Here is a 24,267-nt window from a genome sequence, read left to right as displayed (position 1 = left end):
CAAGTATTATATGTGAACATAGGATCCAACATGAATTTTTGTGTCATAGAATTGAAGTTTCTTAAAACAATGAATAATAAATGAATATCATTCAAAAATTTTAAATATTTTATTAATAATTTTTAATAAAGAACAAAAAGGGGCGCCTGGGTGGTTCAGTCGGTTAAGCGAACGACTTTGGCTCAGGTCATGATCTCACAGCTCTTGAGTTTGAGCCCCACATCAGGCTCAGTGCTGACAATAGCTCAGAGCCTGGAGCCTGCTTTGGATTCTGTGTCTCCCTCTCTCTCTGCCCCTCCCCTGTTCATGCTCTGTCTGTCTCTCAAATATAAGTAAACATGAAAAAAAATTTTTTAAATGAAAAGATTTTAAAATTAATCATAAATTTAAAATATTAAAATATTTAAACTCATATAAAATGTTTGAAAGATTAAAATGTTAAATTCATATAATTTATAAATATAATTGTGAATGTAATTTATAAATAAAAAATTATTTATGGAAAGTGTAGTTAAATATTTTTACTATTAGAGATATGCAATCAAAAAAAGTTGAGAGATCACTGTTCTATACATATAACTGAGTCTCAATCCCAGATTCCCAGGAAAGAGATGATTGGTTTAGTTGGGTCAGATGTCCATCTCTGATCCAATCATCTGTGGCCCAGGGAGGAAGGTGGCATAATTACATACACATCCAGAATAGCTGGGTGGTCGGGAGTCCAGTCATAACAATTACAAGATTTCGTGGGGAAGCAACATTTATTATCACATGAAATATTGTCAAATTTGTCCCCTCTCATGCATCTATCTTGCTTAATACCAGCCTGACTCTTCTCACCTTACAACATATTTTCCCAGTCATTTTTACTGATGAATATTGTAAACTTTGACGGTGAAAATGCAAACTCAATGTAAATAGATTGTGAAGTGAAATTGTCACTTTTGCAACATTTAAGGATTTCATGAGGTTAAAGAAAATGATGTTGGAACATTGCTCAGATCACATACAAATGAAGTTTGGGAAAGTCAGATAAGTTAACAACTGAAGAGAAAACTAGTAAGGGTTATGACGTATGAGGTTATAGATGTTCAAAGCAAATGATATGAATAGCAAAGGTAGGTGTTGATATTGGTAAATTAATATGTCCTTAAGTATTCTGAGAAGTTATCCTCTTTATAATCTTACTACAAAAGTTGATCATGAAGTGAAGGAAATTATATAATGTTATTATACTCTTTTTGTTGGAAAAGTTATGTCTCCTAATATAAATATTTTAGTTGTTCAAACTCAAATATTTGAGTTCTTCAGACTTAGTATATAGTGTGCCAATTAGAACCTAATTAAAAAGTAAGATAAAACAAACTTATTTTCTTAAATTTTAATTTCATTTATTGAAGATAAAGCCCTAATCCAATGTTTCCCCCTGCTTATTTACTATGGGATTTTGTTTCTTATTTGAGGATCTGATGCTCAGTTTACTGGCTATAGGGCTGACCTCCTGAGAGCTGTGGGTGGGAAGTAGTGTTTTGTACCTACCCCTTTGCACCTTCTTTAGCTAATTGCTAATCATTTGCCAATTCATACCTAATCCATCTTGAACCCTAATCCTTCACAGTCTTTCTGGGTGTCTGATTTGTTGATGTGAAAAATTAATTTGAGCCAAGCTGTTTATAAAAGACAACAACTCAAAAATTGCTCTTTTCTGAAAATAACTTTGTTCAAATAGTAGCCCTCAGTACCTAAAACCAAGAGGTGAAATAGGAGAGGTTTGGGGATTATAAACAGGGGAGCCTTTTCTGCCTCCTGTTGCCCTTTGCATAAAGACAGTTCCGCTGTCTCTTTATCTCTGCACTGTCAACTCCAATACCTTTGTGTGCCGCTGGGGTGGGATCTTTGCACACTCATGCCCACATTGACATTTTGGCCCTAACCATCCCAGAGACTAGGAATGGCAAATAGATTTCATCTCATGCGTCAGCTCCAATCCATTGAGAGTGACTCCTGGAGAGCTACAATGAAAAGTTTTCTGGGATCATGTCTGGTTCAGCAGGAAAGACTGTATCGATTAATTAATGATGTCTGCCCTGGTCACTGGAGGTGGGGTGGTAGCATACACACCCATTCTTCCTTTGTCCTAGATTGTACCATGGCAGTGAATATTTCTGCACCATGTCACAGAGGTCATTTGTTACCATTTAGTTCTTTAGTATTTACCAAGGCTCAGGGTTTACCATTAAGTTCTCATGACCTCCAGCAGGTCCTAGTGTGCATCTTGTGTATATGCCTATGACTGTGCATATAAGACTAGTATCACCATCTTGATGTACACAGAATGGCCCATTATTTCTACTTATGCTAAATACAGTTGATTTCATTAAAGGGAGTCTTCCTTTCATTAGAGAGCACCAAAGTATGAAATTGTCAAGCATCATGCTCTAGATACAACGAATATTTCAGATTTGGTTGTTCATCCTTTAAAACATACCCAGAGTAGACATTTCTGTGCAACTCAAGCTTATGGAAGATATTATCATTTTTTTTACCCTGTCACTTCCAACATGATGAGCTTTTATACCTTCTGTACTGTCAGAGGAATTTGAGCAGCTTACAGAGTTAGAAGCTTCAGGAACAATTCTGTTAGGAAAAAAAAAACAAAACAACAAACCCGGGGGGGAAACAGTAAGGGCTATAGACCCTTATTTTAGCCAACACAACAAGAACATTAGGAAGTAAATTTTTGCTGTGGTTTTATTGGACTCTAGTTAGCTTCACCCCTGAGCTCCAAGGTCCCTATGGGAATGAGGTGTGCCTCATCAACATGTAATCTTTTTAAAGCCTGCACTCTCCTGGGACAGTCTCAGAACACTATTGTGGTTAAAATAATAAAGTCCATCATTTAAAAATAATTTCCAAAGGTCTCAGCCCTTCTCTTGACTTTCTTGAACTCTGAAAGGGGAGATAAGGAGACCATAGTAATATATCTTTAACATCTCCTTTTCTCTTCCATCCATTTCCCTTATTCTGAAGCAGCTCCCCTATCTCCTTTACCTCACCCTCCCACCAACAGCCCTGCACCCACCCCACCAGTTCTTGCCCTTCTGCATCCTCACCAGCACCTTTCCTCTGCATTACAAGGTCCAAAAGAGCTTATTTATTTATTTATTTATTTATTTATAATTTTTTTTAACGTTTATTTATATTTGAGACAGACAAAGACAGAGCATGAATGGGGGAGGGTCAGAGAGAATCTGAAACAGACAGAATCTGAAACAGGCTCTGGGCCCTGAGCTGTCAGCACAGAGCCCGATGCGGGGCTCAACTCACGGACCGCGAGATCATGACCCGAGCTGAAGTTGGACGCTTAACTGACTGAGCCACCCAGGTGCCCCGAAAAGAGCTTATTTAGCCAAGCAGGACTGGAAGGTGAGGTGAGAAGGGTCAAGACAGAATTCTCTTAAGCATCAGAGGAAGAGAAAGGTTGGGAACCAACATACATGAACTATTTCCCTCTTATCATGTACTTAATGTACATTCCTTAGAAATTCACTGTCAGGTTGTCAAATCCTGGATGATGGGAAAGAAGGCTTGGATGACACCTTTCACACTGAGCACTCTATAGTCTTTCATACCTCTCACCTGGGTCTGCCTTTGGGATGCCATTGTTTCCTGCTACGTCTCTGAGGGTTAAGAGATACTGTTCTGCGTACCCACCAGTCTGCTCCTGAGATGATGGCCTGTTCCCCATTGGCATTGAGGGATGTCCCCTCTAGATGGCACCTTTTGAAACAGCTGTTCTTTCCTTTCTACTCCTCTATGTCCTCTTCCAAAGTGGGTCTTGAGTTGCACATTCATTTGGTAATTTAGCTCCAGAGTCTATTTTATTACAGTGTGAGGCAATTTGGGGGTACACAAGGGGGTAAATTACAGCTATAGAACCTTACTAAGTAGTCCATCACTTTTACAGTCTCTCCTTTGTGTCATTCCTAGAGCTGCCTTTAAGCCCAACCCTGACCTCACTTTACATGCAGCCTCTCAGGTGGATTTTAATGTTTTCTCTTCTACCTTCATTTCTACCTTCTTGACTGAGTCTTCCTTTTATTAGTCTTCCCAGGAGAATTTCCCTTTGCATGCTTTTCCTTGATCTCAAATCTTTTCTTTCTTTTTAAAAACAAAACATTTCCTCATTATATATGGAAGTCAAAGATGCATGCTCACCATGGAAATTAGGAAAATACAGAAAAGTGCAAAGATAAACCATCCACTGTCATAGAAATAAACATAAAGTTTGGTGAATTTACTTTGCTTTTATGTAATTGCAAATAAGCTGAATCTTCAGATCTGTATTCTTTTTCCTTATCTTTTCTTCTGATTTAGTCTATAACAACCCCTAGCAAAGCCATGATGTTGTTACTGCTTTGTTATTTGTGTGTGCATGTTTGTGTATGTACATACATGCCCACATGCACACACACACATACACACACACATACCATAACTGGTGTCTTTGGGTCAGGTGCTGAACTCTGGGACACTCTACAACCTGACACACAACATTATGTTTTGGCCTCCTTTTACTAGACAGTTATTTTGTTCTTACCTGTTCTGCCCCCCTTCTCAACCTTTATAGATATATGTGGATTCTGGTTGATTAAAGGAATTATTGTATTATGTCCAAAGCCTAACTTGATATTGGCTAACAGATAATAAGAGGGTGGTCCACTTTTCAATAATTGTGTATGGATCCACTTCCTGTGTATTTGGAATTTCAGTCTCTACTCTCCTCAGTCTTAGCTCAATTGCTTATTCCTGAGTGCCTGCAGCCTCTATCAATTGCTAGGAAACAAGGTCTGAGCACCCAAGGAGAGTTTCCTGTTATTCTTTTGTCAAATGATGGCAAGGAGATTTGATAAAAGCTGAATGAATTTTTAGTCTAGGATGTTCTGTTCTTAAGCTATAATTGCTGTTTTCCATTTAACTCTCAAAGTGATTCTGTCAAACAAAAGAAACTTTAGTCTTCATGTGTGTATTATTATTATTTCCTAAAAAATTCTCCTTTAAATGTATGATTAAAAAAAGATCTCTGCATCATTAAAGGTGATTTTCTTTTGTCTTGGAACTGGTTTTATATGAATGTCAGGGGAAAGAGGCACTTTAAAAGTGAGCCATGTGGAATGTGCTTATTCCACAAAGTGAGATACATTTGATTGCAATAAATATAAAAACCATGAAATAAACAATTAAAAATAATTTTAGAATTTAAGAATGCTGAATCAAACTCTTGGTTATTAAGGTTTATTACCTAAATGATGTCCATTTGATCTTCAAAATTTAAAATCACTGAGGTTAGCATAAGAGAGTAAGGATTAAATGGTATTTGGAGGGATTTAAGTTAGACATTAGAAGCTTTGCAGAATTCAGAGAAACCAGTATCCATGGTCACAGATGAGAGGAGCCTTATCTTGGGATCTGTTAATAAGTGAGTAGTCTGTCTCCTTGTTTTACCCTTTAAGGAATCAACATTATAATTCAGGGACGTATCTTTCTAATCAATTATGTGCCCTGCAGGGGACTATGATTCTTGGTTTTGAGTACTTTAATCTGGTGAGAGATGTTATAAGATGAATGGAAAATAAATATGGTTTCATGAGTTACATTTTTCCTGCTGTCATATATACTCCAATGAGCTAAATTACCTCCACGTATTCAAGTGGAAAAATCAGGTTCAACATGTACTACACCGAATAGCCATAGGGTATTTATCGTCTATCATATTTTCTTCCTTTGCACAAGAGAAGCAACTTGAAGTTACTGATGGATATATGCTAGAGGTCCCCATAGATCATGGATATCCCAGGGCAACAATGCATGAACTGGAATGAGAATCAGGTAGAAGGGTTGGAATGAAACTTGCTTCTATTCATTCCTTGTTTTATTGGTATTCAGTGGTGTTGGTCCGTGAGGGTATAGCTCTCTTTTTTGCCCATGTCAGAATTGGAAAGATGTAAGCTGCTCTCAAGCCTAAAAGTGTGCTGCCGAAAGTGGGTAAGGAAGCAGAATATCAGCAGGTCAGAAGGTGACTGAGTTCTGTTAGGATAGGGCCCAGGTAGGCCTTGTTCTTTGCTGTACCCCAAGTACCTAGCCTAGTTCTGTCACAGCACCGGCACTCAGTAAGTACAGTTGATCCCTTGAACAATGTGAGGGTTAGGGGCGCCAACCCTCCCCCCAGCTGAAAACCTGTGTATAACTTTTGACTTGCCCAAAACTTAACTACTAATAGCCTACTATTGACTGAAAGCCTTACCCATAACATGAAGAGTTGATCAACACATATTTTAACACATATTATATATATATAGTATATATATAAAACACATTATATATAATTATAAAAAATTATATATAATTATATATAAATATATAAATATAAATATATATTTAATTATAAATATATTATATTTAATATAATAAATTTATAGAAATAAATTATATTTAATAATATATAAATATATATAAATATAGAATTAGATATATATTTATATATATAAATTATATATAAAAATAATATATAATATAATTATATATAATGTGTTTTATATATATTATGTGTTTTATATATATATACACATTATATATATATGCTTATAGTAAAGAAAGCTAGAGAAGAAAAAGTTATTAAGAAAATTGTAAGGTGGGGCGCCTGAGTGGCTCAGTCGGTTAAGCGTCCAACTTCGGCTCAGGTCACGATCTCGCAGTCCGCGGGTTCGAGCCCCGCGTCGGGCTCTGGGCTGATGGCTCAGAGCCTGGAGCCTGCTTCCGATTCTGTGTTTCCCTCTCTCTCTGCCCCTCCCCTGTTCATGCTGTGTCTCTCTCTGTCTGAAAAATAAATAAACGTTAAAAAAAATTTTTTTTTAAAGAAAATTGTAAGGAGAATATACACTTACAATACTGTACTGTATGTATAAAAAAAAATCTGCATGTAAGTGGACCTGTTCAAACCTGTGTTGTTTCAAGGGTCAAGTTTACTATTGAATGACTAAAAGTGTTGATCACTCCATGACCAAACTTATCCCCTTCCTTGAGTGTCCTTGCTGAATCTCTATGTAGAACCTTTAGAGATCTCTATATTAGAGCATTCAGTCTTTGCCTGGCCGACCAGAGGTGTGGCTCTACGGACTGGCTTTGGGAATACAGACAGGGGACATCTGCAGATGGTTTTAGAGGAAGCCAGGGTCAAGAACCAATCTGATTTCACTACCAATCTGAAGGGCCTGGGTGAGAGGAAACTCAGGTTGGAGGCACAGAGATGGAGCAGTGGACTACGATTGACTAGGAGACAACCCTGGACAGACTCTTGAAGTGGTAGATGGACAGGGGGCTTTCATGAGGCAAATTCATCCTCATCCAGGATACCCAGATTCTGAGGACATAGAGTATGTTTGGGTTGAAGCTTTTTACTCATGACTTCTTGATGTGCTCATCCCTGCCCCAATCCTCTCAGGAATTTGCTTTATTTCCTGCCTCAGGCAACAAGACCCAGGGAGTCCCCCAGGAATCCAAATAAGGTTCAGACTTTCCTTTCCCAAGCAGAGCAGCAAATTCTAGAATTGACTATGGTTTCAGCAGTTACCATCAAAATGTTGCTTCAGTAATTCTAGCTCCCCAGGACTCCCAGAAGGCTTGGGATTGAAGCCAACAGTCACAGGCTGAGCCCTCCAGGAAGCAGGTTTGTTGTTATTACTAACTCTTGGGATTCATAAGCTGATCCCCACAGCTTTTCCCCTTGATGGCTTCTGAGGGCATGGGGGTAAAGACTTCATGCTAGATAGTCTTACCTTAGGCTCCGTGAAGGCAGCACTCACAGAGCCTTTGAGCTTTTAAAGAATTGCCATTTTTGATGCCAAGTGTATCGCTTGAATACAAGGAGTTTAACAGAATTAGCAGCAGTCTTCTTTGTCTGATGCAAGATGGTTTTTAACCTACAATATTTTTAGGATCCTGCCAGTGTATCCTCAGGCTCCTTGAGGCAATTAAACCAGGCCCATGGCAATATGCAGACTGCCTTGCCTACTTCGCCAGAGTTTGAGTTTTTTAAGAGCACTTTCTCATCCTGTCTGGAAGAGATGGGGTGCAGAGAGAGAAAGCTTTCAGTGGGGGTCCTTTTGAATTTTTAGTTACATACTATCTTTGGCTATAGGCCACGTTGGCAATGTTGTGACAGAGCCCAAGTACTCCCCAGCAACTTTATTTTCATCCAAACCAGCAAGGTTCAACTCAGTGGGCAAATCCAGTAACTAGAAGAAACTACATAAACTGTTAAGCCACAGGGAGCAACCTTACTAAAAGGTATCTTGTTGACCCACATGGAGAAATTTTGGCAATGGAAGACTCAGGACCTTTTTAAGCTTTTCGTAGAACCTCCTAGAGACTTCATCACTTATGCCAAACATATTAAAATGTACCCACATCTCAATTAAATGTAAAAATTTCCATAAAGTATTGAAAGGATTTTTATAATTTTGCTTTTGAAATTATTTGCTTATGAATGACTTATTAAATTTACAATTGACTATGTCTTATCACTCATTGTGCCTACTCAGAAATTCTTGTAAAACAAGAGAATCTAATCCACAATTTATTTGCATATGTAATGAAATTTTTTATGAATTATAAATTTAACAACAAAGTTGACATAATGTTACATTTTGTAGGCAGTTAATTAAATGCTTATTAATTTCAGTTTGCTTTTCTGTAGCTTGGAGCCAATTCATTTTTTATTTTTTTTGTTATTTTGTTTTTATTTTTTACAGGCCCCTGGAAAGCTGTGGGCCTCAGGCACAGGACCTTTTGGTTCAACGGATAAAGTAGCCCTGAGGGAATGATTCTAACGTTTGGCTCAGAAATAAAGTTTTAAGGGTACAGGATTGTTGTTTCAAAGGTTAGCTCTGTCATGTCAAAGAGGAATAAGACAAATTCTGTGGTACTCCATAGGATGGGCGTGAATAAATCTTCACAACAGCACATCAAAGAGGCTGTCCTAGGAGATATGGGACCTGGAAGTGTTCAGCATGAGCTGGAAGATCTTTTCGTAGAGGCTGCGAGGATGGAGAGGGTCAAGGGGTTAGGGTCAGAGGATTTGACTTTAAGTCCCTGTGCCAGTCATTACCTGTGTGACTTTGAGCAAGTCACTTAATCTCTTTGTATTTTTGTTTCTTCATCTGTAAAAAGGAATAATATTTATTTCATCTGTTATTGTCCCTCACCTATTAAGTGGAGATGTATTCCTGCTTCATTTATCACAAAGGTTTGCTGAAGATCAAAATGAGATAATTTCAAACTTTTAGACAAGGTTATAAATTCTATACAAATGTTAAGCTTCATTCAAATGTTAGTTAGAATTATAAATCCAATTCTAGGATACAAATGGAACACCTAGTAGGATGGGAAGGAATCTTCAAAATGAGTCATTTAAAATTTGTTATTGCTACTGACAATAATCTTAGCATAAAAGTAGAAGAAGGGGTTCATGGGTGGCTCAGTTGGTTAAACATCTGACTACTCTTGATTTCTGCTCAAGTAATGAAAATGCTAAAGAAAAATGCCAGGAACAGATTGCCAAGAGAAGGAGGCTGTCTTCTCTGAGAATTTGTACCTGCAAGTCTGCATCTAGTGAAAAAATGAGATTTTTCTAAGAGTAACAAATAAGATCAGACATCAAAAAACAAAACAAAACTTAAAACACGTTGGAGAACCCAGTCCTACTTATATACAGTAAGTCAAAGCTCTATAAAGGTAACCTAATATGCACTTTGAGTTTTAGAAATGAAAAGATTAGAATTAACAGGATTAGAGCTAAAAGATACTGGACATTGAGTCCCAAACTCTTATTTTATGCATAGAAAGATGATGTATAAAGTAATTGAGTGACTTGCAAAATGCTTTCAACTTATTTAATACCCTGCCTGGTTTCATAAAGAATTTCAAGTGGATTATAAGAATAGGTACAATGAAATAGGAAAATCTAAAGTACAACCAATGCCGTGACCATGGAAAATAAGATGAAGTATGATGACCAAAGGAAAGGGAAAATGGACTTATGGTGGTAATATATAACTTTCATAGAGTTATTAAAAATTAACAATAAGTTTGGCTGAGTTTGCTCGTTAGCCAAAGCAAAACTGGAAATCAAGCCAGTGATGGAACCAGCATCAGAATGCCACCTTAGACCGGTTTGTTTTTTGTTCCATTTAAAAATTATTGAATTTATTTCTTTAGGTTTTAAAATATTTTTTGTTTGGCATTCTCTTTCTTCTCTCCATTGGTTCAGTCTGTGGGGATGGCCTTTGTGAGGAGAGTGAGATCTGCTCCATGTGTCTAGCTGACTATAGGAAATGTCTACTTCCTGTAGATGCCTGGATGATGATTACCCTTCTAATCTGCTTGGTCTCTACTGCCTCTGCCTTGACCATTCTGGTAAGAATCAACCAACATCTCATGACAAGTTTTCCTTGGTTATTTGCTCTTTATGTCTATTATTCTCTGTCAGGATTTGATATCTATCTTCTCAGAGTTCCCTATTGTCAAGAGTCTTTGAAGTTATATAATCCATCCCCATTACCTAAAAATGAGGAAACTGAGATCCAGGTATGTTAAGTGTCTTGCCCAAGGCCATGTAGCAGCAACTAACCTTTACTGACTGTCTACATATGTCTTATTTCTCACAGCAAACCCTGATAAGTAACTATGATCCTTTTTTACGAATGAAGAAAATGAAGCACAAAAGGTGAAGTGCTTTGCCCAAGGTCACAAGAGTAATCAAGGGAGCTAGGATTTGAACCCAGTCTGTCTAGTTTCCAAGTTTATTTCTTTGTACAACCTCCCACCCAGGGTTGCCTCTTAAGATGATGACAGAGCTTGCATTGAATCCAGTTCTCTGTGAGTCTCATGCTCTTTCTGTCACATTTTAGAGAAGACAGTATTGGACCTTAAATTCCCCTTAGGCTGAAGAGGTGTGCAAGACTAGTCTTGGAATTTGGAAAGGTCTGCACTGAACTTGAATATCACTGAGCTTGATTATCACTGTCTGGCCCTGTTTTTTGGGGATTGTTTCTTTGGCCAATGGAATCAGTCTTTACAGAAATTTCTGTTTTTCAAATGGAGTCTTTGGTGGCCTAAAGCAAATGATTTATATGTATGGTTCTCAGCCATGCTATTAAGATGCACTGGTATGGGATAATGAGTCGTGAGGTGCCAGTAATTAATAATAGTTAAACTAATCTGAGACTGGTGCACCTAAGGATTGCAGAGTTGGCAGCTGGGGCTTCTTTGCCTCTCTCAGAGTCTCTGTGAAGGGACCAGGGCATGCAGTACATTCTGTATTGAGGGCATTATAGCTAAATGGTCCCAATACTATATCTGCCTCAAGCAGTGAACTTTAATGAGTATATCTTTCCACATTGTGTAGAGCACTGTACTTTCCTATTCTTATTTTACAAAAGGCAGAATATGTTTAATGGGAGAGAGCAGAGCAAGTGATGTTAAAAGGACAACACATACACACATCTATATCAATGATTGTCAGTTAATTGGTTACTTGAATCTTTGTTGACACTTGATATTATGCAGATAAGGGGATAATCGCCTCATGGTTCAGTCCAACATGGAATCCAATTCAATGCATAACAGACCAGCAAATAATAATTACAAACAAATCGAAGCATTCTTGTTTTTCCTGAAAATGCAGGGCTTCTTAAAAATCCTATTTTTTCCATTTCAAAGTATCTCCCCAACACTGTAGCTGCTCCAAAGTTTCTTTTCTCCCAGTATAAGCTACTGCCCAGGTCTTTACCCAGCTGAACCTGCATAAAGTTGCTTATCTCTTCATTCTCCCTTCTTTGTTCAGCTCTTCATTATATAGGTCAGTGTAGCTTTTTGGAAACTTTAATTTTCCTTCTCCCCCATTATCTTGGTTCTGTGCAATAAAGGTCTAGGAATGGATCAGGAAATTAAGGTAACTTTCCTCCTTACATGGGAGTGGGGGAGTGGTTTGGGGAAGACACTGGGGCTACTTCTGCATTTTATTTGTCCCCTGCCAAATCAACTTCACATGCATCCACTGTAGCAAATTTAACATCTCAAATTTTTACCAGCTCATGGTGAAATGTGTGGGCTCCTCCTGTCACTTGGTGTGTTATCTATAAAACTGACAACAAAACTATTATTAGGAAGTCTCAGTTACCCCCAAAACCTATATAGTATATTCTAAAAGTCAATGGTTTGGCATTTACTATTGTTTTGGATTGTGGATGCTGATGTTTTCCTCCCTGGGATAGATAACAGAGCTTGTTGACATGGAGGCAAAGTGTGTATGGGGGTGTGTGTGACAGGAATAGTTCCTTGGAGCTTTAATAAGAGAATGGAAAGGAATTCACAAGATTGCTAAAGAATGATTATAGAGAAGTAGGGACAAATAGGAGGAAGAATAGCAATAGCTTTTGAAGGGCTAGAAAACAGAATAGTTTATTTTGAAGCCAGAAAATACAATCTGTCAAAATGAAAGATTGTGATAAATCTGAAATAAAGTCATGTGATATTTAAAAATTATATTGAATTCTCAATATTTGTGTTCTCATTTATATGGCTTTTTAATTTAAATCCTTCTTAAATCCATTGTGATTGACTATGCTAATGGATACTGATGAAGTTTTGGGGTGATGGGGGATTTGTGGGGTCTGGAGCTGACGACCAAGAAAGAATTCTTAAAGACGTCTTTGGTGCAAAAAGGTGATTTTATTAAAGCATGGGGACAGGACCCAATGGCAGGAAGAGCTGCACTGTAAGTGTGGGGGGTGACCGTTTTATGTCCGGGGAGATAAAGTCAAGAGGGAATTTGCAAAGAGACTTTCACATGCTAAAGACTTACTGGAGGCCTAGCTGTTGTCAAGCTAAGGTTGTTTTTCCCTCTAGCAAGGCATTAACATTGAGACAGCTAGGGAGTTCTTGGACTTGAGGCTATTGATGGGGTTGCCTTTTTCTGGTCAACTGGTGGAGACTCTTATCAGTTTAACCATTTGTTTTTTGTCCTTTCTTGTTTTTGGGTAGCCAGGAGTGTCCAAGGAATACCATACATGTCTCACCTGGGAGGGGGTGGGTGGGTGCTAGTTTGTATTTTGCCCTCGTACCATCATCTTATTGGTAGTCTTACTATTGCAAATGATGAATAATTAAGTATTGATTTTGTGCTGAATTTTACAGTTTTGATTAATTTTTACTGTAAAACATTTCAATCATATTTCAATTTTTTTTTAGTTGTTTAGGTATCTTTTCTTTTGAAAAGTGGTTTCAAAAGATGTTTTTGGATAAAAGTTGGAGAGTAGATTTCACTCACATCACACAAAGTTTGTAAACAGCCAGAATCAGGGTTTTCCCCCCATGTCTCTCATAACTCATGTTCACAAATGTGGATCAAAATTGGCTGACATTAGAGTAGTTAGGATCTTACTGCCTAGGTTCATGCCATTTGGTTCTGATAGTCTGGTGCCTCTGGTTCTTAGGCCAAACTCACAGGGGGTACCTGGAGATTACCATGATTTAGACAAAGAGGAGAGTTGGGCCAGTGAGTATTTAATTCACCTTCTGAGAAATGCTGACTGGTGGTTAAGATGAGCGAAAGATCACATTTATGTCACACTTCTAACTTTTGCAAGGACACTGTTGAAGGTTATAGATCTTGTTCTCTCTCTCTCTTTTTTTATAGTAACACACACAAAAAATAAAAAATAGAAAAAAAAACCCAGGAGAAATGGACAAAAGATAAAATCTCCCTTTGGAGGCTGATGAAAATTGTCAGATTAGATGGGCTCTTTGGGAATCATTACTTCTTATAATGCTCTGCAAATACCCAGAGAGCACAGGAAATCACATGTCAAGGTCACTCTGCTCAGCAGAAAATTTCCCTAATACCACATAATAATGAGCAAAACGAATGCAAATGAGGTTTTGACCACCAGCCCACCTCATTAGGACTATCTGTGCTCCAGCTCTACTTTTCCTACTTTTTCTGGGAGGTGTGTAGCCTTAGTTCAAAGGGCCCAGCACTTTTGACAATGATGGTTGGTGCTTTTCTGCTGAAATTCTGTTGGCTTAAGCAACCAGATTCAGGATTGGTGCCTCCAGGTTAGAGCTTCCCCTCTGTCCCTCGATCCACACCCCCACCCCAGTGGGTCTCCTCCCCCCGCCCTTCCCCAAAGGCAGATCAGATTTCCCCTTGGGATCATGGAAACCTGTTGTACCTAGAAAACCAAAACAGTGAGGGCTCTGACATTTCAGGCACAAATTCTGTCTTGATATTCAGAATGATCATGTCCCCAGTTATCTTTGGAAAGATAATCAGGCTCCTAGCTAAGATGGAAGAAAAATACTATCCCAGATTCATATGCAAAACAGAGTGATTGGAGTGCCTCTAAAAGATAAACTAGTTGAGTTTTTACCAAGGAAAGTCATTAGTCAGTATTTCCAGGTTATTTTACCCTATATTCTTATGGACAAGAAAGGGAACTCATATTCAGTAGGTGACTACTTTGTACCAGGTGCTGTGCTAGATGCTTCATGTATGCATTTTAACCCATAGCACAACCCTATCAGAGGGTGTCATGGGGTATCATTGTCCCCTTTTAGAAAGAAGAAACTGAGGCTCAGAAGTTGTCACTTGCTCAGGAACTTACAGTTGGAGTTGTGGAGTTGAAATTCTAACCACCTCTGACCTTAAAGCCTTATTCTCTCTTAAGAGGTTCTTTCTGGAAAAAAAATATAAATAAATAAATAAATAAATAAATAAATAAATAAATAAATAAATTTTAAAAAGTAAAAATTGTAAAATATACCATTGGTCACTTTGGTGCTGCCTGGTGTCCTTCCAGAGCTGTCTGTTTAGCTAGGAACTAACTCTTTAGGTAACAGTTGGAAACCTCACTGGAGTTATTGAAAGGGATGTTGGTTAATCAAATGTTTACTCTGTTGTAGAAGGTATTTGTGCATCTGATAAGGCAGTATGTGCCAGTAGTGGTTTGTGTATTGCCGATGAGAAATTAAAAACAAAAAAACAAAAAAAAACACAAACTTTAACAGTTGTGTATTTATTTTAATGCATATTAGAAAAACAATAGCCAGAAGGCAGCTTGTGATTTCATAGATATTGTTTAGACATGGTTAAAGAAAATAAATAAGCTATTTTACAGAAATACATGAAGTAGGTAATAGTGGCCCCAGATAAAAAATTGTGATGGTAGCATGTGTCTGATGATGTTTGGGAATCATCACAATTAGGAATGACCAAATAATGTTAATGTTTCTCCCAACACTGAGGGACAGTGAGCCTAAGTAGCCTGTGGTCACTGTGTAATTACCCAGAGATTATGTTCTACAAAATAGAATCCCTAACTAGCTTTGTCTGCTGCCCAGCCCATTCTTGGGGCACCACATTCCACTGCCAGCTCATATGAAAGCAGGGAATTCAAATTAATTTGAGCCTTAGCCTATCCAAAATCTAATTATGTAGAAAAATGTAATACAACAAAAATGAAAGAAAAGGATTTTTAGATGGCCCAACATTTGGGATTCTGAGGATGATGGTTATTATAAATAACTGTATAAATGGCATCTGTTTGCCAAGAAACTGTACCTCTTTTTAATTCATTTTAGGCAGTGACAGAAAATTATTTGAACTCAGGTTCCAGTCCAGTCCCAGTTCCATCATCAACCAGGTGTGTGATCTTAGGGTGGGGGTGGGAGGCTTGTTTTTAAAGATACTTTCCCTCTCCAGAGCTTTGTGAACAACAGGTCATACCTATGCTTCAATGTGTTTTGATGACTTACTGGTTTTCAGAGAAGCCCTCTGATTTGAAAACAAATCTGGAACTCAGAGCTACATTTTGGGTAGCATCTGGGTAGGAGGCAGCTAAGAAATACTCAAGTTAGGATTGGGTTAGGCAGTAATGTTTAAATGATTTAGGAGACAGGAATATACGTTTACTGAACACTAAGTCTATTCAAGGCACTTTGTATCCTACCTCACTGAATCCTCAAAATCATTTTTATGGATAAGGAGATTGAGACTAATACAAATATTGAACGATTACATTGTATACCTGAAACTAATATAATGTCATGTCAGTTATATCTCAATTAAAAAAAAGAAGAAAGAATGGGGGGTGGGAGGGAGGGGAGAGTGGGTGATGGGTATTGAGGAGTGGACCTGTTGGGAAAAAAAACATTAAAAAATTTTAAAATAAAAAAAAAAGAAAGAGAGAAAGAAAATTGAGACTCAGTTTAAGAAACTTGCATAAGGTCACCCATCTCCTAAATGGCAGACTTGAGACTGAATTCAAGTCTGATGGGTGGTAATCACTATGCTTTATTTCCTCTTAAGGTTTTAAATAGGCATGGGAGTGCAACCTGCAGATCTGGGTTCAGAATCCTGTAAGTTTAGTGCAGGGGACGAAAAGCAGTCAGCTGTGGAAGACCTTTTAAGCAGGCTGAACTCAACATTGGCAGAAAGGGGTGACTGATGAGGAAGAATAGATGGGTCATGTTTTTCCTGGTAGACTTGCTGGATTTAAGGGTCCATGGGCTCAGCACAGGCTTGGGGAACAAGTGCCTGTGCTCAGTCAAACTGGCACAGGTGGCAGCAGGAGAGCCTGGGGATCCAGGTATGATGTGACCAGACATCTGAGGTAAAGCCTAGATTGCAGATGGCAGAGTCTTGGGCCCAGAGGCCCCAGGGAGTCCACATCAGTCGAAGGCCTGCCCTGCTTGCTTCTTAGCAATTCTTAGGAGAATTCTGCATGTGGGAGTGATTGGGATCTAGAGACCCTGGTTTGGTCTGAATGGCTTTCTAACTGATTGGCTATGGAAGGTGGCTTCATTCTTTCTCTATTTCTGTCTCTTGGTTAAGAGCTCAGAATCCAAGTCACATGGACCCAGAGTAAATTTTTCACTAGTTGTGTGATCTTAGGCAAGTTACTTACTTGCTATCAGTTTTAGTCTATTCAACAGTAAAATGAGGATAATAATGGTGTCTCTTTATAGGGTTGTTATGCAGATTAAATGAGATAATATAGGTAAAGCACAGTGACTGGCTCAATAAATGTAATTATTGTTCTTATTACATGATAATACTTATGTGGGATTCAGTCTTTCCACTACCCAGTGACTTGGACTATGTATAGCCAGATATTTCATTTTAATCAACAGTACCATACCATTATTTGAGTTTAATCATATGTCAGTTTGAGTCTAAGTTCTTGTTCAGAATTCTTAAAGATTTGAGGAAATTATTATGATTATAAAATAGCCAAATCCCCCCATTCTCCTAATCCACTTGTTCTCCTCCTCTGGACCATCTCACAGTTCAGAAATGGACAAGGCCTCCATTGCTCTGGGCTATGTCTCATCTCTTAGAGGACAAAGGCCTCCCCTTGTGTCTCCACATACAAATTGCCCTGCAGGCCCCTTCTTGTTGCCTGCCTGAATTTCCAGGGAGCATGGAGGGTTATTCATAGTGGCTCTGACCATGTGCCTGAGGACATAGATATATTTTTAGTGTCTTCTCCCTAGAGTCTGGCTGAAAAGGTCATGCCTATCTTTTTATGCCTAATGTCAGCTTCTGAATAAACAGGGTGAACTCATTTCTGTTAAAAGGGCCCAAGCAATGTCAGGTTGTTGGTTCCCCCCAACCCATTTGGAATGTGATTTTGCTATTGACATGTAAGGAAAGTGCTTTGTAAACCCCAAAGCAGTTTATAGAAGTTCTTGTGAAGGAGGAGAGTGAGGGTGTCAAAGAGTGCCCTGGAGAGGAGGGGTTAGGTAAACTGAGGTAGCTACAGAGGGGCTGAACTAGGACCATTGAGAGATAAATATAGGGAGAGGTTTTGGGCAATGGCAAGATTTCCTTCTTTTTTATGGCGAAATAATAATCCAGTGTGTGTGTGGTGTGTGTGTGTGTACCAAATTTTCTTTATCCGTTCATCCATCAATGGACACTTAGGTTGTTTCCATATCTTAGATATTATAAATAATGTTACAATGAACATGGAGGTGCCAATATCTTTTTGAGTTAGTGTTTTTCATTTTCTTTGGATAAATACTGAGAAGCGGAATTCCTGGATTATAGAGTAGTTCTATTTTTAAATTTTTGAGGAACATCCAACTGTTTTCCATAGTGGCCATATCAATTTACATTTGCACCAATTTATGTTCCCACCAACAGTGCTCAAGTGTTTTCTTTTCTCCACATCCTTGCCAACACTTATTTCTTGGCTTTTTGATATGAGCTGTTCTGACTGGTATGAGGTGGTATCTCACTGTGGTTTTGATTTGTATTTTCCTGATGATTAGTGATGTTGAACATCTTTTCATGTACCTTTTGGACCATATGTATGCCTTTGGAAAACTATCTGTTCATATCTTCTGCCCATTTTTTTAGTTGGATTGTTTGTGTGTTTTTGCTATTGAGTTGTATGAGTTCTATTTATATTTTGGATATGTATGTCTTATCAGATACATGATTTGCAAATATTTTTTCTCATTAGTAGATTCCTCTTCATATTGTTGATGGTTTCCTTTGCTGTGTAGACCCATGTCTTTTTTTAATCAGGAATTTCATTTGTCTGCTATAATGGTTACGCAAAATAGGACTAGGGGTGCCTGGCTGGCTCAGTTGGTTAAGTATTCGACTTCAGCTCAGGTCATGATCTCACAGTTTGTGAGATTGAGCCCCACGTCTGGCTCCGTGCTGACAGCTCAGAGCCCTGAGCCTGCTTCAGATTCTGTGTCTCCCTCTCTCTCTGCCCCTCTCCTGCTCACACTCTGTCTCTCTCTCTCAAAAATAAATAAAGATAAAAAGAATTTTTTAAAAAAAGCAAAATAGGACTAAAATAAAATTATTTTCATCCTCCCCCCCAATTTCAATAATAGATTCATTTCACTGGATCTTAACCTGTCAGATTCCTTTTGGCATATTAGAAAACTGAGGGGTAATTAAGTGACTTGCCTACATTTTATAGGGGATGAGCAGCAGGGCCCAGACCTAAACCTTCTGGCTCCTGATATATTGCTCTTTCTGGTAAACCAGATTGCTCCTGCTGTGGGCATTAAGAAAGCTATGAAAACCAGGGTACGGAGCTGAGCAGAAGTAACATACAGCCAAGAAGGCAGCCTTTCCTCTCTGGTAAGGCGCTTGTATGTTGTAGATGCTCTACAGATTTTTCTTGAATTAAACAAAGTAATCCTGTCAGTGCCTGGCACCAAGTTAGTACTCCATAAATGGTTATTGAATGAAAGCAACACAACCTTTAACGGCTTAATGGAATTGACCATCAAAGTTCAGGACACATGAAAATGCCCATGGCTTATTTTCATATTTTCTACTCCTATAATTGTGGGTAGTTTCAACCCTGGGATGGTAGCAAGGCTTCCTGCATGCTCTGAGGACTCTGGTCTTAACCTCCATTCTGGGCTTGAATGAAGATGAATTTTTCTTTTCTTTTTTTTTTTTTTTAAATGTTTATTTTGAGAGAGAAAGAGAGAAAGGGAGAGAGAGTGTGAGTGGGTAGGGGCAGAGAGAGAAGGAGAGAGACAATCTCAAGCAGGCTCCATGCTGTCCTCACAGAGCCTGATGCAGGGCTTGATCTAATGAACTGTGAGATCATGACCTGAGCCAAAATCAAGAGTGAGATGCTCAACTGACGGAGGCACCCAGGCACCCTGAAGATGAATTTTTCTGAGGATGCTTCCTACAAACAAGGGTATTAAGCCCAATAAGAGCTCTGGTCATCCAGGTTGAGTCATTAGTAGACAACAAGCTGGCACTATCCCTGGCATGGGAGCCATGCAGTCTCCTTTTGTGATTAACCTACTGTAGCTTAGGGATGATCAGCAGAACTTCCAGTCCAGGGAGTGGCTAGACTCCAAACCCAGATCCTTGGAAGCTTCTAATTGGGCTCCACCTGTCAGGAGGTAATAGAGACTTACTGATATTTTTGAAGTGCAACTTTTTGATAAGGTAAATAGCATGTCAGAGCCCTCTCATTTTGCAGCCCAGTCTACAGCAGGGTTATGAAAGGTATTTATAGCTTTCATAACTATGCTCTTACTCCTTCCTTATTGCCAAATAATCCTCCTCTGATTTTGTCTGTGAATCACCCAGGACTTGGAGTCATTGTGATTGGCTATGAGAGGGGCTTCAGTCATCCTAAAGATTCCTAGATAGCTTGGGAGAAAATGATAGGATGTAAAAGAGCTGTTTTCTTCTACACACACACACACACACACACACACACACACACACACACACACTTCTTGGTTTGGGGACTTGGTGAAAGAAGTGTTAGTAGATGGAATGATATTTAGATTTTTATTTTGTGCCAGGAGTGCTAAGAAAAGATTACTGACGTCAAGTGAACAGTTCTAGGAGTAGAGTGAGTGGTCACAGCTAGAAGCTCTACCAGCCTTTGAAGATGTAGAGACATTTACATCCCTGTATCTCTCAGTGAGGGAGACAAGATGCCAGGCACAGAATAGTTTTAAGGAGCCCTGATTTTGCAGTTAGGCTAATTCAGTTCAAATTATGCCTCTGTTGCTCATTAGGTGGATGACATCGAAATCCCGTAACTTTTGAGCTTTAGTTTTCACATTTGTTTTATAGGGCTGATGGTCTAAGTACTTCACTGGATTGTAGTACATTCTAAGTGTATAGATGGTGGCAACATTATTATGAATTCTAGTACTAACTAGCTGTGCAAACTTAAGCAAGTCTTAACTTGTTTGGGTCTCAGTTTCTATATTCAAAAGGCATTAGAGTAGATGATTCTTTATGTCAGTCAGTGTCCAGTCAGGAGATAGAAACCATGTCAGTTATTTTAACAGAGAAATTACTATAAGTAATTTTTAACCAGGTAGTAGAGAACTGGAAAAACAGTGAACACAGCGGTAGCAACTGCAGAAAGCAGCTATCACCCTTAAGGCTGGGGGAAGAGAGGGAAGAAGTTGAGACTGTTAAAACTTAGAAGGTTAGAGATAGAGACCATGCTTCTCAGTTCCAGTAGGTCCTGGTATTTCTGGGGAGGGGAGGGTGGTACAATGTGGCTGGTGCTGAGAAAATTGCAAACAGAATCTCTGTGCTATAGGAATAAGCTGCTGAGGACCTGCTGATCTAATGGGAAGCAGGCAGGAAGTCGTAGGCTAACCCTCCCTTTTTTAGGTCTTCCTCTAGCACACTGTCCCCCACAACCTCCGTTGGAAAAGCCTCACCAGAAGCAACTGGCAATAAAGAAGTGGGTGTGTGCAGGTCTCATCCCTAGCATCACAAAGCTGAATGTGAAAGGGTGGGCTTAGAGCTGAGAGGCATCAGCTTAATAACTGGTATAATCTTTTTTTTTTAATTTTTAAAATGTTTTTATTTATTTTTGAGAGAGAGAGACAGAGTGAGTGGGAGAGGGGCAGAGAGAGAGAGGGAGACACAGAATCTGAAGCAGGCTCCAGGCACTGAGCCGTCAGCACAGAGCCTGACATAGGGCTCGAACTCACGAGCTGTGAGATCATGACCTGAGCCAAAGTTGGATGCTCAACCGACTGAAGCTACCCAGGCATCCCACTGGTATAATCTTTAAGGTTCCTTCCAGGCTAGAGTCTGTGGGTCAGTCTGAAGCCCATGAAGAACTCTGTGGGTTCTTGGAGAGTCAACATGGTGTGGTAGAATGACAATGAGTTTTGTAGTTGTACAGATTTGGATTGGAAACCTATCTCTCTTACCAGCTATGGGATGTTGGGCAAGTTACTTGGAATTTCTCTGAGCCTTGTTTCCTCCTCTGTAAAATGATGATATCAAAACCTATCTCACAGGGTTATTGTGATAACTAATAAGAATAAGCCTGTAAAGTGCCAGGTGGGGGTAGCTATTATTATTACTAAGGATACTTGTTTAATGAGTGTTGGCTGATTGGTTTGTTCCCTTTGTTGGTTGCACAAACTGATGTCACTGTTTCGTTTCTTCCACTCAGATGTGGCTTGCTGGGCCATGATGGGGAGCCTGGGCAGTGGGTCAGTGGGGCCAAGGAATCCTATGGTACCTGGGACCCCAGGGACAACATTTGTGTACTTGTAGGAAGCAGTACTTCACCCAGACTGGGATTTAGTAAGCTGGTTCCTGAGGGTGTGTTCAGTGCCAGGCAGGGACATGTACCCATTATTGTGCTAAGCTTGAGCTACAGCCGGTAGGCTCCTTGGATGCTATTCAAGTCAGCGGCAACAACTTGGTTTCCTAGGCAATAACTGCAGACTAGGAGAATCATTTATAATCTTTTCTTTCCGTCATCATAGTTGATGTCCTCTTATTTTTTCTAGGTGAGCTCTTAGACTAGAAATAATAAATGTAGAATATTCATATTATTGATGCATTAATAACTAATATTTATTAAGGACCCACTTTGTGCCAACTATTGTGCAAGTCCCTTTATGTGCATTACCCCTAATCTTGAATCCTACAAGGTCATTTTTATTTCCCCAATGTTATCTACAAGGAAACTGAGGCACAGACTGGTAAATAAACTTGCCCAGGGCTTTCAAAAAGTATAAAGTGGAGCCAAAATTAAAACCTAAGTTTCTTGGATTCTTTTTTTAAGTTTTTATTTATTTTTATTTTTTTTAATGTTTATTTCTTTATTTTGAGAAAGAGAGAGAGAGAGAGTATGTTCAGGGGGAGGAACAGAGAGGGAGAGAGTCCCAAGCAGGCTCCATGCTGAGCCCAATGCAGGGCTCCATCTCAACGAACCATGATATCATGACCTGAGCTGAAATCAAGAATCTGACACTTAACTGACTGAGCCACCCAAAGCGCCCTGAAGTTTGTTGAATTCTAAGCACATTCCTTTACTATTAAGCCAGACATTTCCTAGTGCTGGTTAAAAGTAGCACAAATTTAACTTAGAAAATATCTGGATTTCTGGGCCACATAGTGGTAGATTACTCAGTAGAGCCCCTAGTACACTTCCTTCCAACTTTCCATTGTAGTAACAATTATAATGGTTTAATGGCATTTGATTAACAGCCCCTGATGCATCTTTACCCAGCTTCTCAAGAAAATACCTAAAAAACAAAAGGATGAATACTCAAAATGCAAATTCACAGTTTTTGGTATGATTTAAATCTGCTATAGAGACTATTTTATTTGGTCACTGTTCTACCAATTATTGCAGGAGGAAGTCTATTTAAAAATATTCTCTTACCCCCATACAAGGCAGTCAGGCTTTTATAGTGAAACCACCTAAAAAGTACCTCTCTGACAAATTTTTCCCTTAAGATTTCTAAGTAATTTTGAGATTGTCTGCTACAAGCATCACAGGCATTATGATTAAGTAGTACCATTTCTCAGAAAGCCCAGCACTTATCATAACCATCCTACCCATTTTAACAGGTCTCAGATAAGTGTAGTTAGCACGGGGTTAGCTAGATTCTGCTTGATGTGAAAAAAGCTTCTGAAAATACAGATTTCCAAAAGTTGTAGGAATAGTAAAGGTGGAGTGAGAAAAACCATTCATGGACTACCTTTGTTTCACCTTACATAAAAGGGCAGCGCTGCTTGCCTCAGAGAAAGGTGGAAGGTGCGTTGTTCTCCCATTGCCTGGTCCCTGTCTCAGAGGCCTCAGGGCCATGCTAACAAAACAATTTTCAGTTACCTTTGGAAAAATCAACAGATAAGAATATCCAGGGACATTAAAAAAATAGTAGCAATGGGGAGCAATTTTTGCTCTTGGGCGCCTGGGTGGCTCAGTTGGTTGGGTGTCCAACTTTGGCTCAGTCATGATCTTGCAGTCCATGAGTTCAAGCTCTGCAGCCTGGAGCCTGCTTCGGATTCTGTGTCTCCCTGTCTGTCTGACCCTCCCCTGCTCATGCTCTCTCTCTCTCTCAAAAATAAATAAACATTAAAAATTAAAAAAAAAAAGCCAAAGAAATTAAAACATGAACCTAGTGTGCTCCAGTGAAAATTGGGATAAAGATAAAATTTGAATTGGGATCACCAAATGAGTAGAGTATATCCCCCTATCAGTGACTCCAAATATTTTTAAATTATTCCACTGTATGGTGTGTAGAATATTTTAATACATGTCAATCTAATTGGATCTTCCCAGGAGGATCAAATGCATTAGATATTTTCATCTTTTAATGCAGACAAATCTATAAATATTTTCCTTTTGAGTTTATCCATTATTTTGT

The 24,267-nt window shown here is 38.9% G+C and overlaps 1 pseudogene; it reads left to right on the top strand.

Annotated features, from left to right (window-relative positions):
• The window catches only part of LOC122205612, an 88,431-nt pseudogene that overhangs the window by 4,168 nt on the left and 59,996 nt on the right, over positions 1-24,267 (top strand).

This window comes from Panthera leo, chromosome D4 (assembly GCF_018350215.1).
Source record: "Panthera leo isolate Ple1 chromosome D4, P.leo_Ple1_pat1.1, whole genome shotgun sequence".
In the NCBI taxonomy this organism is placed as follows: domain Eukaryota; kingdom Metazoa; phylum Chordata; class Mammalia; order Carnivora; family Felidae; genus Panthera; species Panthera leo.
Note: the sequence above shows the minus strand (reverse complement) of the source record. Positions and strands in the feature narration are given on the sequence as shown.